We start from the raw sequence: 13,260 nt of genomic DNA, 5'->3' as shown, positions 1-13,260 counted from the left end.
CCGCGCTTTCTTCCTCCCCCCGGCGCTGTGACGTCTCCAACCTCGGGAAAGGGGACGTGAACAATTTTATTTAAAGTATTTATACTACCGCGGCCTCAACTCAGCCGGCATCGTTTTGAGTGCGGGTGCGTATTTTGCAGAAGAAATAAAATCGCCCTCGGAAATGAATGTTATGTCTTCCCCCCACCTCCCGACGCGGAAAAAAATTGTATCAACGTGGAAGGGAAAGGAGGCCGCTGATTGGTGGCTGAGTGTCCGGATGTTCGGAGATGGATTCCAGGGACATTGGGTGGTGTCCTGGGCCGGAAACGCACCCGTTTGGAGACACGTGGCCTCTTGTGGGTAGATGTCTCCAGTGCTTCTGCCGGGCTGGTGGAAAGGGAGCATTTTTACTAGCTAGAAAAATAATTAAGACAGCGAGCCAAGATCCACTGGTGACTTTCACTTTTTTTCTACAGATAAATCTTATGCCCGGGTCGTTAGTCGATAATGAATAGCAAATTTGGGAGGTTGCCATTTAATAGATGGTTCAGAGACAGCGCGGAAACAGGGGCTTAGGCCCAACTCGTCCATGAGGTAGTCTCATTAACCTGCGTTTTACCCATATCGCTCTAAAGCTGTACTATACACGTGCTTATCCAAATGGCTTTAAAATCTTGTTTCTATGTCTCCCTCTAGCAGTTTATACCATCTACACACCACCCTCTGCGTGAGTAAGAAGTTGCCCCTCACATCTCTTTTAAATCTTCACCCTCTCACCTTAAACGTGCCCTCTGGTTTTTGGTTTCCTAGGCGGGAGGTGGGTGTGGAGAAGAAAACGAGAGCTTGATCTAAACAAGCTCAAGCAGCGTCTCAAAGGACGAGAGAGAGCAGGCTGAGAAAATGCAGAACTTAAGAGCAGCAGCTTCATAGCAAAAAGACCAAATCCTACAGACTATGCATACAAAATGCTGGTGGAATGCAACAGGCCAAGCAGCATCTATAGGAAGAAGCACTGTCGATGTTTTGGGCCGAGACCCTTCATCAGGGCCTGACGGCCCGAAACGTCCTATAGATGCTGCCTGGCCTGCTGTGTTCCACCAGCATTTTGTGCGTGTTGCTTGAATTTCCAGCATCTGCAGATTTCCTCGTGTTTGCTTTTTTAAAAAAAAACATTTGACTATCGATTTTGTCCTTAGCTGTTGAAATTTATTAATAATTTCCTTTCTCCAGTAGTCTTATTCCCTAAGTCTTTTGGCTAAGTTTTCTTCCTGCCTCCACTAGATGACTACCCTATAAATATTTTACAGAATTTAGGACAGTGACCCAGATGTACTGTTGGGTCACTACCATTTGACCTGGAAATCAGTGGGGTTTATACAGCCCTGAAGAGAACAGGCTAGGAGATACAGGCTTTAAAGTTATTTTGAGCATACTAGAAGGTTGGGCAATGCCATCCAACCTCAAGTATTTTTATTATCAGAGTACATGTATGCCATCACACACAACCCTGAGATTCATCTTTCTACAAGCATACTCAGCATATCTATAGAATTATAACAGGATCAAAGAAAGATCAAGTGGAGTGTAGAAGACAACAAACTACAAATGAAAATATAAATAGCAATAAATAATGAGAACATGAATTCATAAGATAAACAGTCCTTAAGGTGACATCATTGGTTATGGGAACATCTCAATGGATAAGTAAGTAGTTATGCCCTTTTATTCAAGAACCTGATGATAAAGGGATAGTAACTGTTCTTGAACCTGGTGGTGCAAGCTTCTTGCATCTTCTATCTGATGGCAGCAGTGAGAAAGGATCATGGCCTGGGTGATGAGGATCTGATGAAGTCTAGAATTTTGCACTATGATGACTACCTTAGAAAGAGCTCTGGAAGCAGAGTAATAGATAACTGCAGTAAATTTATTTAATGGGTTCAGACCATGTCCTAAAGGACACTTTCAGACCTTTTACCTGCCCAGTTTTCCACTTGCTGTAAAACATTTTTTATATAGGGATATTCTGAAATATTTTATTAGCAATAAAGTAGTTTGCAAGTGTCCAGGTTATTGTGGCGTTATGGTTAAGCTATTGGTCTTGGATCCAGAGGCCTGAACCATTGATACAGGGACTATGCCCCTCATTGTCGTACACACTATCAGGTCACCCTTCAATCTTCTATGTTCCAGAAAATAAAATCATGGCCTAAGCAATGTTGCCTTCAACATCCTGATAAATCTTTTCTGTACTCTTTCTAGTTTAATTTAAACACTTTTCCTGCAAGGAAACCAGAACTGTACACAATACTCTTAAATACGGCCTCACCAGCATCTTAAGTAACTGCAGTATAACTTCCAAACTTTTAAACTCAGTGCTCTGATTGATGAAGGTCAGCATGTCAAAGGCCTTCTTCACCACTATATATGTGGTGATTCTCCCAGGTCCCTCTGTTCTACTGCACTCCTGGCTATATGATTCACTCTACCTTAGTTTAATCTCCCAAAATTCAATACCCCACATTGATCTGGAGTAAATGTCATTTACCAATCATCGCCCCACATACCTAGCTGATCAAGATTTCCCTGTAATTTTTCGTAACCTAGTCTGTCTGCACCACCTATTTTAGAATACCTGCAAATTTACTAATTTGCCTTGTACACTTACATCCAAATTATTTACATAAATTACAAACAACAGAAGTCCTAGCATCGACCACTGGACACAGGCCACCAATCTGAAAAATGACTGAGCTATCACCCTCTACTTTCTACCATTGAGCCAATGAGGAACCCATCCACTATCTCCCCCTGGGTCCCTGTCAACTAAACTTTCCACACTAGCCTGCCATGAAGGACCTTGCCAAATCCCTGTCTAAAATCCATATAGTCAACATCCTCAGCTCTACCCTCACCTGTTCTCCTGGTTACTTCCTTAGAGACAGGACTTCCCACTCACAAACCATGTCAACTGTCCTGAATCAGACATTGTCTCTCCAAATATTGGTAGATTCCGTCTGGACTGTCCTGACCAGCCCTTGGGAATGTAGCCATGCAAGTATTTTCTCTGTTGCTGGGATTGCATGTTAGTGGGGTATAGTCTCTCACAGAGTAATTTGCATCGGGTTGTAAGTGTTTTGATCAGGAAATAGGGTTATTCTCAGGAACAGTGAAGGGGAGGCCCAGGACATCTATGTTGATATTAATGCTGATGTGAATGATTTAATAAGTGCAAGTTAGCATGGATTTGTTTCTTTTGTTTGAACAAAAGATTTGGAAGTCAGTTCCACACTCTTAATTGCCTGGGCTCACTGTGGAATGTACCACACAGTGCTCCGACTAGTGAGACCCTGGTTTTTAATCCTGCAGCACTGAAAAAAAGATGCAATATATTTCCAAAGCAGGATGGTGTGTGGTTTAGACAGAAGCTCACAGACATTGTTGTTCCCATGTAGCTTCCAACCCATCCTTTTATGTGGTGGAGACCAGATTTGGAAGGAGCTTTGGGGACATGCTGATTTGCAACTTGAAGAGATGGTGGCAGAAAGAGTGAATGATTAAGGGTTTGAATGTAATGCCAAACAAGCAGGCTGCTTCATGCTGGATGCTGTCAATCTCCTTGAATGCAATTGGAGGTGCCTTCATAAATCAAAATGGGTATTCCATTGGTTCCAAGCATATGGTTTATAGGTGAAGTCAAGATCTTAAGGAGCCTTTGGCAGACAGCAGGTTTCTGTGCATTAGGTGGAATTCCAGAAACTTGATCAATTCAACACTCGATGCTGAAGGTTGGGAATGCTACTTGTTTCACTGAGTCATGCTGGAGCTTGCATTCACCTTGGAGATGATAACTCCTGTTATTTGTTACTGGTGATTATCTTTCACAATCAGAAGTAACAGGGCATGGATAAACTAGAAGGAGTGCAATGAAGATTCACAAGGATGTTGCCAGGACTTAGAAGGCCCAAGTTATAGAAAACTATTGGCTAGACTAGGTCTGTATACCTTGGAACACATGAGATAGAGGGGAGTGACTTACAGAAGTATTTAAAATGATGAGTGGGATTGATTAGGTGAATGGTCACGGTCAGTTCCCCAGGGTAAAGCAGTCCAAAACTTGGAGCCACAGATTTTGGGTGAGAGGGGAAAGATTTAAAAGGGACCAGAGGGGAACTTCATCACACAAAAAGTTGGTGAGTATATGGAATTAGCTGCCAGAGGATGTGGTTGAGGCAGGTACCAGAAAGTATAATTTAAGAAGCACTTGGATAGGTAAAAGAGGGGCTAGACCTAGTGGGTTATGGGCTGAACACAAGCAATTGAGACTGGTTACATGGGAACCATAGTTGGCATGGACTGGTATCTGTGCTATTATTTCTCTGTGTCTCTATGACTTTGTTGTGACTCGTGCCATTGTTTAAAGGGTGTGGAACTACTGCAGTTATATTACCAAACCAGTAATCCAGGAGCTTTGACAAATGATGTATGAACATTAGTTCACATTCCACAGAGGCAGCTGGAAAATGTAAATTCAGCTAATTAAGTGAATATGGAATAAAATGAATAATCATTAATGGTGACCATTGCCTTTGGCAGAAAGGGGCTTGACTATCCTGTGAAACAATGTTTCCAATCTTGGCATATCCCCAAGAGGTTAATTAAAAGATCTTCATGATGATTGTGCTGACTTACCCATGTTGAATGTGGCCCTGAGCTTTAGCCAGGTTGATCTTTTGGTTTTAATTCTGCATTTTGGCGTAGTAATTCTGTACAGGTGTTTTGCCAGATGTTTTAAAGACTATACTTGCCAGTCTTGAAAAGCATACATCCTCTTCCCTTTTCCTCCCACTACTCCATGATGAAATTCTGAGGGTAGAGATAATCATGTTGTTTTCAATTTTTAAATCCCCATCTTCACTTCCCTGTTCTATCTAATGCCACCTTTAACAGCCACCAAACATCCGGAGATGAAGAGACTGCAGGTGCTAGAATCTGGAAGAGGAAACAAAATCCTGGAAGAATTCAGTGGATCGATCAGCATCTATGGAGGCAAGAGGTGGGAATCAGTGCTTTGGGTCAAGACCACACATCAGGATAAGATAAGGAGGGACGAGGAAAGATTGCCAGTTTATAGCAGTACGATTGTGAATGCAGATGAGATAGAGCTTGATGTGTGATAGGGGCAACCAGATAGGAGAAGGATGACGGATAGATATAACTGGTGGGGCTGGGATGGGTGAACAAAGAGTTAAAACAGAGGGAGGGATAAAAGGTAGATGGGATGGATGTAAAGAGAGCACCAAGGGTTTGGGTTACACATTCCCTAAATGGAATATGATATGCTATTCTACCGACTTGTGTTTGGCCTTCTCAGAGCATTGGAGACTTTTCTCCATTGTGGGAGTGGAAAAGGGGGTCAAAATGAAATGCAAGTGGCAATTTCAAACAGAGCATAGGTCTCCACTTCTGTAAAGATGCCCTTTTCTCCTTACTAGCCTGAGCCCGGTTGAGACTCATCTTTACCTTCCTTCTTCAGCTTGAATTCTCCACAGTCCCACCTTGAACGTGTTCCAAGCTCCAGCCCACACAAAGAGCAATTTGTCTAAATCTCTATTGCTTTTCACTATCCCCCACCTTGCTCCATTTCTTGGAAACCAGGTACCTTTGATTTTAACTCCCCATTCTCATCAGACTGGTTTTCAACCCCCTCTGATGTTATTTCTGCTGCAACCATGGGGAGGCGGGTGTATGTATAATCAGTGGCAGAAACTAGAACTTTGAAATAATTGACTTCAATGAAATATTATCCATATAGAGTATTCTTTCATCACTCATCTCACTTCACCTGAGCAGGTGCAGAGGGAGTGGAATTTCCCTTTGATTTTTGATATTAAATGCATGAGAGTATTGGCTGTCAACTGTACTGACCTCTCCAGATATCCTTCATTTTCAACAATTTACGGAGTTAAATAAAATTAGCAGCGAATACCTTGACCAAAGTTTAGAAATTGCAACTAAAAGAAAATCTCTCTCTCTAGATCTTAAATCACCGTGTTAAATACCAAGAGATCTAGTGATATTAAAGGTAATCCCAAAGTATTGCTTCTAATATGGATTAAGTTTTGTACGTTCCTGAATATCATCAAAAGGCCAACATAAATTTTAATTCCAGTTTTTGAAATATCACCAAGCACAAATACCATTTCATGTCAATAATAACCCACAGGAGACGACAGAGATAAGCTAAATGAGCATTAAAAAATGCCCTTGTGTTAAGCAAGCCGGGAATATTTTCCTCAGTAAATACAAATGAAACAAAAACACCTGAAGATGCTTGGAATCTGAATTAAAAACAGAAAATACTGAAGTTGCTCAGCAGGTCGGACAGCAGCTGTAGAAAGAGAAACGGTCAAAGTTTCAGGTCTGACATCTTTCATCACAACTGGCAAGGAAGGAGAACAAGTCCGTTTACAGAGGCAAAGAACGTATGGGGGGGGGAATGCGGGGGAGAATCAATGAAAGAAGCTGAATGTCTCAGGTAGGGTGAATCTAAATGATCTTGCCTTTAGATCTTGCCTTCTGCTTTTAATAATTATTGCAATACATCATGGAAAAGGCCCCTCAAGCTGCGCCGGCCAACAATCCTCTGATTTAACCCTAGCCTAATCGTGGGATGATTTCCAGTGTCCATTAATCTACCAACAGTACATCTTTGGACTGCAGGAGGAAATTGGAGCAGCCGGAGGAAATGCACACAGTTACAGGGACAACGTACAAACTCCTTATAGGCACGATAACATGACACTTTGCAGTATCAGTGACCTGAGTTCAATTCCCACCCCTGAATTGAACTCAGGTCACTGGTACTGCAAAGTGTCATGTTATCGTGCCGCCCCATTATTTATTGTGATGCAGCATGGAATTGGCCCTTAACGCCACGCCGTCCAGCAATCAGTCTACTTAATTCTAGCCTATTAATGGATCAATTTGAAATGACCTTTGAACCCAGGTCACTGGTACCGTAAAGCATTGTGCTAACCACTACACTACTGTGCCACCCTGTTAAGTGTTGCTGATAGAAGGCTGGGAAATATGCTCCTCTGGCCAGAGGGAAAACTCAGTCCAAATGGTGGCATCAGAAATAGCCAGTGCCAATGCTGACAGAAAGAAAGAATGGTATTATGCTGGAAAAACACACAGAGTCGGCAGCGTAAGAGGAAAGAGAAATGGGTAATGCTTTTGGGACCTAGACCCTTCATCAGAAAATAAGGGAGTTGCATAATAGTTGGAGAATTTAATGTTGAGTCCAAAGTGTTGCAAAATGTTCTGCAGGAAAATTGCATGCTGTTCCTCAAGCTTGCACTGGGACTTTTAACCGTGGTGGAGGCAATGGACAGATAAATCAGGGTGGCAGTACAGGGCAATAAAAGTGTCAAGCAACAGGATGCTTAGATGGGGGGGGGGGGCAGATCACCCACACAAATTGAATGCAAGTGCTCCACAAAGCAATCACCAGATTTGCATTTAGCTTCTCTAATGTAAAAGAATTCACCATAGAACACTGATTTCAGTACACTGGGTATTTTTCATACTATTAGAGCTGATCTCAACTGGTGATAAATAAGGCAGTGGGGGGGGGGGGGATATGTGTTGGTGGTAGGAGGAAATAACCTGGTAAGAGCAAGAACGATTTGTCATTCTGAGTCCTTTCAATTTTTGCAAAAAATCCCCAAGATTATAATCCTGCTCCTGATTCATTGATATTCTGGTACATAGTGTTAATAGTGTCTTCAGCCTCCTAGACTTTGTACTATAGAAACCTCTTCCTAGTCTCCCTTATAACAATCCCACCCCCTTGCTCTTGTAAGGACTGCTTCTTTGACCACCTTCCCATCATCTCTTCCTTTGGCTCAGCATTTTTTTCTCTGTGAGCCTCTATTAAAAAACTTTTTATTTCATGTTAAGGGCCAGGAGAAATACATGTTTGCCAATCAGAAAAATACATTTACAAGAAGTATATACTGGAAAGACTCCAAAATTAGAGAAACTGTCTTTCAAGCTTGCTTGATAGGTGTAAGTTATAGTCTTTAATGGGTTAGGTCCTTAACCTGTCAGCAGACATCCGTGGGTTGGTAGGAGAGGTTTGATCATTTGTTACAGCAAATGTCGACCAGGAAAGAAAATAATCAGCTAACATCCTGTTAGATTTGATCGTTGATGTTCAAACAACCTCATTTTGATTTTTAATGGACCCTCCTTAGTCCCTTATATGTGTTTAGTACAGACTGCAATTTAGCCATTAGTACAGACAACAAGAACAGTCATTAGCATTTTAAGACAGAGATTCAGACACAGAATGAATGCAGATGGGCAACGTGGGAGCAGTTACTGCTCCGATGTATGGTGTAAGCAATAACCATAAGGAAATCTGTGGGACACACACTGACATCAGAGCAGGAAAGAGGGTAGTTTACTTCAGTGAGGTGTGTGGAAATGAATATCTCGTCCCAGGCAATCGAAAATCATTACCTCTATCCCACATGACAGTCTTTTCATGTTTCATATACGTTCCAGCAGTTATCGATTTCTTTCACAACATCCAATAATAGCATTGAGTTATAAGATAATTACATCTATTCTGATTTATCTATGTGCAAAACATAAGAAATAGGAGCAGGAGTAGGCCCCGTTGAACCCCTGCTTCGCCATTTAATAAGATCATGGCTGATCGAACTGTGGATTCAGCTCCCCCTACCTGCCTTTTCCATAACCCTTAATTCCCCTACTATGCAAAAATCTAACTCACTGTGTTCAACAAGATAGCCTCTACTTCTTCCCTGGGCAGAGAATTCATTAGAACAAGCATTTCCTCCTCATCTCTGTCCTCAATCTACTCCCCTGAATCTTGAGGCCATGTTCCCTAGTTGGAGTCTCACCTGCAAGCAGAAAGGATTTTCCTGCCTTTATCTTATCTATCCCTTTCATAATTTTACATGTTTCCAAAAGATCTCCTCTCATTCTTAGTAAAAATTATTTAATTTATCTCTATCTGAGCAAAACATGAAAAGATTGTAATCAAGATAAGGTAAAAACAAGAATAATCATTAACTGTCTTGTCCTGTGGTGAATTAACCTCATTTTGGAAACCAGAGAAAATCTGCAGATGCTGTAAATCCAAGCAACATTCACACAGAGTGCTGGAGGAACACAGCAGGCCAGGCAGCATCTATGGAAAACAGTACAGCATGCGTTTCAGGCTGTGACACTTCCTGCTGAGTTCCTCCAGCATTTTGTGTGTGTAACCTCATTTCAGTTTGGCTGACATTAAACCACTAGGAAAAGTTAAATTATATAGAGCATCCCTCAGCTCTTTTCCATCCAGCTGGAATGGGTGGCTTAAAGTCACATAAACTGAATAATGGGTCTTGCAGCATGACCACATTATGTGGAGTTCTGGTCGCCTCACTAGAAAGGATGTGATCACTGAGGAGAGTCACTTGGAGGCTGCACAGAGTGGAGAATTTCAGTTAGGAGGAGAGACTTAATAGGCTGAGTTTGTTTTCCTTTTAGTAGAGGAGGCTGATGAGTGACTTGCTACAGTCAAAATCAAAATTATTGTCATATGTTGCACTTGAAAAACTCACCTGCAGCAGCATCACAGGATAATAGACTCATATAGGCAGTATTGACAAGGAAGCATAAATTTAATCTAATTTATACACAATTTTTAGAAGAAATAACACAGAACAAAAAAGGCAAGAAGTATTTCTCCAAAGGAGAGCTCTGTAAAACCAGACAGTATAGGTTTAAGGTAATAAGTGTGAGATTGAGAGGGGATCTGAGGACAATTTTTTTTTCATAGAAGATGGCTGCTGGAATCTGGAACAAACTGACTGAAGATGTGGAGGAAGCAGAGACTATCAAATATAAGAAGTATCTGGACATGCACTTAAATCACCAACTCAAAGAAAGTTAAGAGCCAAGTGCTGAAAAATTGTATTAGTGCAGATGGGTACCTGATGGGTCACTATGACACTGTGACAACGTTGTGAATAAGGCATGTATATCAACAAAGGAGCCAAGCTACACAGTAAATTAGAACCATAAACATGAAGGATGTAATGTTGCCTTTTGTGCTTTTGTGAGCCTTACCATGTCATTCTGTCTCCAGGCCACTTGAGTTGCTTATCTAATCTTCCCCTAGAGAGGCTACAGGAGGGCAGTGGCTCATGGGAGACCAGAAGATAGGCTAACCTAATTTAGCTGAAGTACACGTGACTGTGACGTAAATATTGACCTTATCATTTTTATCTTCCATTGCAATCTTATTGTGAACATATTTCATTTTAACTCTGTTTCACAAGAACCTTCCTCTAGTTCCTGTAGTTTATTTAAACTTTATCCCTTAACTGTGAATTAGCTTGATGCATTAATAGATTAATATAATAAAAAGCTTCTGAACAGCTTTCAGAAAGGAATTGGATGAGATATTGAATTGCTGCAGAGAGTCAGAATTGAACCAACTGGATCTGGACCTAGAAAAGTCTTCATTGGTGATGGCTGGATTTAATGATTCATCTGGAGGGAAGATATTCAGGATTTGGCTCCATCTGGAGTTTGTTCAGTTGGAGCTCTTTAAGATTAACATTTGCTGTCTATCTCTCCAGCCCTCTGCAGCTCATGTGTACCTGGGCAATGGAGCCTCCATGCTGAGCTGAACACTGTACAACTATAGAAATCTTTGAGAATTTTTGGCGACATACAAAATCTCCTCATGGTAGAGCCACTGGCATGTCTTCCTCACAAATGCATCAATATATCCAAGGTAGATCCGCTGAGACGTTGAAGCCCAGGAACTTGATGTTGTTTGCCCTTTCCACTGCTGTCCCCATAGTGAGGAACGATATGTGTTCTCCTGATTTCCCCTTCCAGGTCCACAGTCAATTCCTTGGTCTTGCTGACATTGAGTGTCAGATTGTTGTTGCAACACCACTTAAGCGGCCAATGATGCATGCCTCCTCATTGCCATTTGAGATTCAAGGAACAACAGTGATTGTGACAGTTGGCAAGGACTGGCAGCTTAGAATTTCTGCTTTACTGTACTTATGCCATAATCTAAGAAGATTGAGGCAAGCAAGGTTCCCCCCCCCCCCCCACCGCTATCAGCAAATATTGATTGTTGAGTGAGGGAAGATTTCTGCAATGACGGGAACAGGAGGTTGGGGGTTTATGACCTGGGCCTGAGGTTATCACAGGTTCGCTGGATGGGAGTTTGGGTTTTTAGGACCTAATTCTCAAGTGATTGTGGATCAGGTAGTTGGGAGGGAGAGAGGAAAAGGGGAGATGGTGGAACACAGATTTCAACTCAATGTAGCCATTGAGAATTGAGCCCCAAAAATGCAAGGTAAGCGAGGTAATCAGTACCTCTCAACTTCTCAATGAAGATCCTTTCATGGAGCCTATGGCCCCCAGCTGTGTTTCAAAAGGAGTACAGGATGTGAAAGTTATCATCCCAAGAGATGAGCAAAAATCCTGTATCCCTCAAGACGTTCAAAAAGGCTGGATGAACTCAGCAGGTTGGGCAGCATCCATTGAAAGAAGCAGTCAATGTTTCGGGTCGAAAACCTTCATCAGGACAGGTGCTGCCTGACCTGCTGAGTTCATCCAGCTTTTTTGTACGTCTTGATTTGACCACAGCATCTGCAGTGTACTTTGTGTTTACAATCCTGTATCCCTACTTGTTTCTTTTCCTCTTCATCATCAAGTTATTGCAGAGGGTATTTTTATCTCGAATAAAGAGGAGTCAAGGTAATGTGATTCAGTCAATAAAACTACTAAACACAATCCTGGGAATGGTACTGATGGCAGAGAGTAGAAGCAGGAATTTCATCTAGAAAAGAGCAAAAAGCCCATTTGAGTGCAATGGTGGGAGTTGGCTTTCCAACTCGAGAGATATTCCTGTGGGCTTCTTGACATCACCTCAGCCCCGTGTCTACAACTCTGTCTTTGATCAGCCAGCATTTTGATCCTAGCAGAGCCTCATGTTCGCACACTGATACCTTCCTGATCCAGAAATTTCTTCAGGCCACAGGTCCTCAACATAGCTCTCCCCTGCATAATAACTTTAAAGAGTTAAAAGATCCAGATTGTTGTTTGAGGCACACATATTAAGAATAAACCTAAATGGTGAGAGTCGTCAATGCAAGTTGAGTGGAGATGAAGACCAGCAGGCAATAAGAATTGGTTCAAAGGAAAATCAAGGTCATATATTTGGTATCAAGGAAACATGTACGTACAATAATTTAAAACATGATAATGGAGCCAAGCCAGGTAATTGGAATTGACTTGCACATCATCTGTGATATGAATACCATAATTACAGAGAAAATTTCAGGGTCAAAAAGGGGTCTGCTGTTCCCAAAGACCCTAAAAATATTATGTAATGTCTGATATGTCAGTTTTGAAAATGGTAATTCTTTTGTGGTAAATTGAATAAATAAAGAGTGAAGGATATTCAGAATTGACTGCAAGTCATTGGTTTACTATTCTACACAATTTATTTTCTATTCTGTCAGGGCCTAGGTCAGAAAACAAAGTTGCTGCTGTTGTTTGCTTTTTATATTGCCTCTCTGTCTGTTCCTCCCACTTCCTGAGGGTGCAGCTGTCTGCTAGGTTAACCAAATACACACTGTGGGAAATACAGTACTGGGTCCTAGCTTCACTAAACTACAGAGTAATCTTAGCAACCCAAAACTGACAGCAAGAATACTGGTATTCCAGTACATTACCACCACATTGTTTGTGGACCTCCACTTATGAATCACACCATTAGTAAACATTTTTGCTTATTGTTTAGGAAATGTTTAGGAAAGACTAAACCCGGGCAATTGGAACTGGTTCTGTTAAACAACTTAGTTGGCCAAAAGATCCAGGTTTCCATGCTTTATATCACCATGACTTTATTGTTTTATCATACCACCCAAAATAAAATGATCACAATAGTAGAAGCTTAAGTCATACATTCTGATTCTATTTTATAACGTTCAAGACTGGAAATGCAAATGAGCTTTCATGAACAAGAAAACCCAACCACAGATCAATACAAGGTATTTGGTTATCAAGGGGTTAATAACAATGTTAGATGCATGCAAATTAACACCTGAATGAAACATCACCTTGTAGATCTCTCTAACCAAGCAGATCCATTCTTGTTGAATATGTGACTGATAAAATGGAAGCAATATTTACGAGATGGAAGGTAATGGGTCACGACTAATGCAT

The 13,260-nt window shown here is 41.4% G+C and overlaps 1 long non-coding RNA gene across 1 annotated transcript; it reads left to right on the top strand.

Moving 5' to 3' along the window:
* The first annotated feature begins 161 nt into the window (after nt 1-161).
* LOC132392684 (uncharacterized) lies at nt 162-12,472 on the top strand. Its single transcript, XR_009511620.1, has 3 exons — nt 162-434; nt 4,930-5,035; nt 9,842-12,472. It is a non-coding gene; the product is annotated as an uncharacterized LOC132392684 (long non-coding RNA).
* Nucleotides 12,473-13,260: the final 788 nt, after the last annotated feature.

The sequence above is a fragment of the Hypanus sabinus genome, chromosome 4 (genome assembly GCF_030144855.1).
Source record: "Hypanus sabinus isolate sHypSab1 chromosome 4, sHypSab1.hap1, whole genome shotgun sequence".
NCBI lineage: Eukaryota > Metazoa > Chordata > Chondrichthyes > Myliobatiformes > Dasyatidae > Hypanus > Hypanus sabinus.
This window is presented reverse-complemented; position numbering and strand designations above follow the sequence as displayed.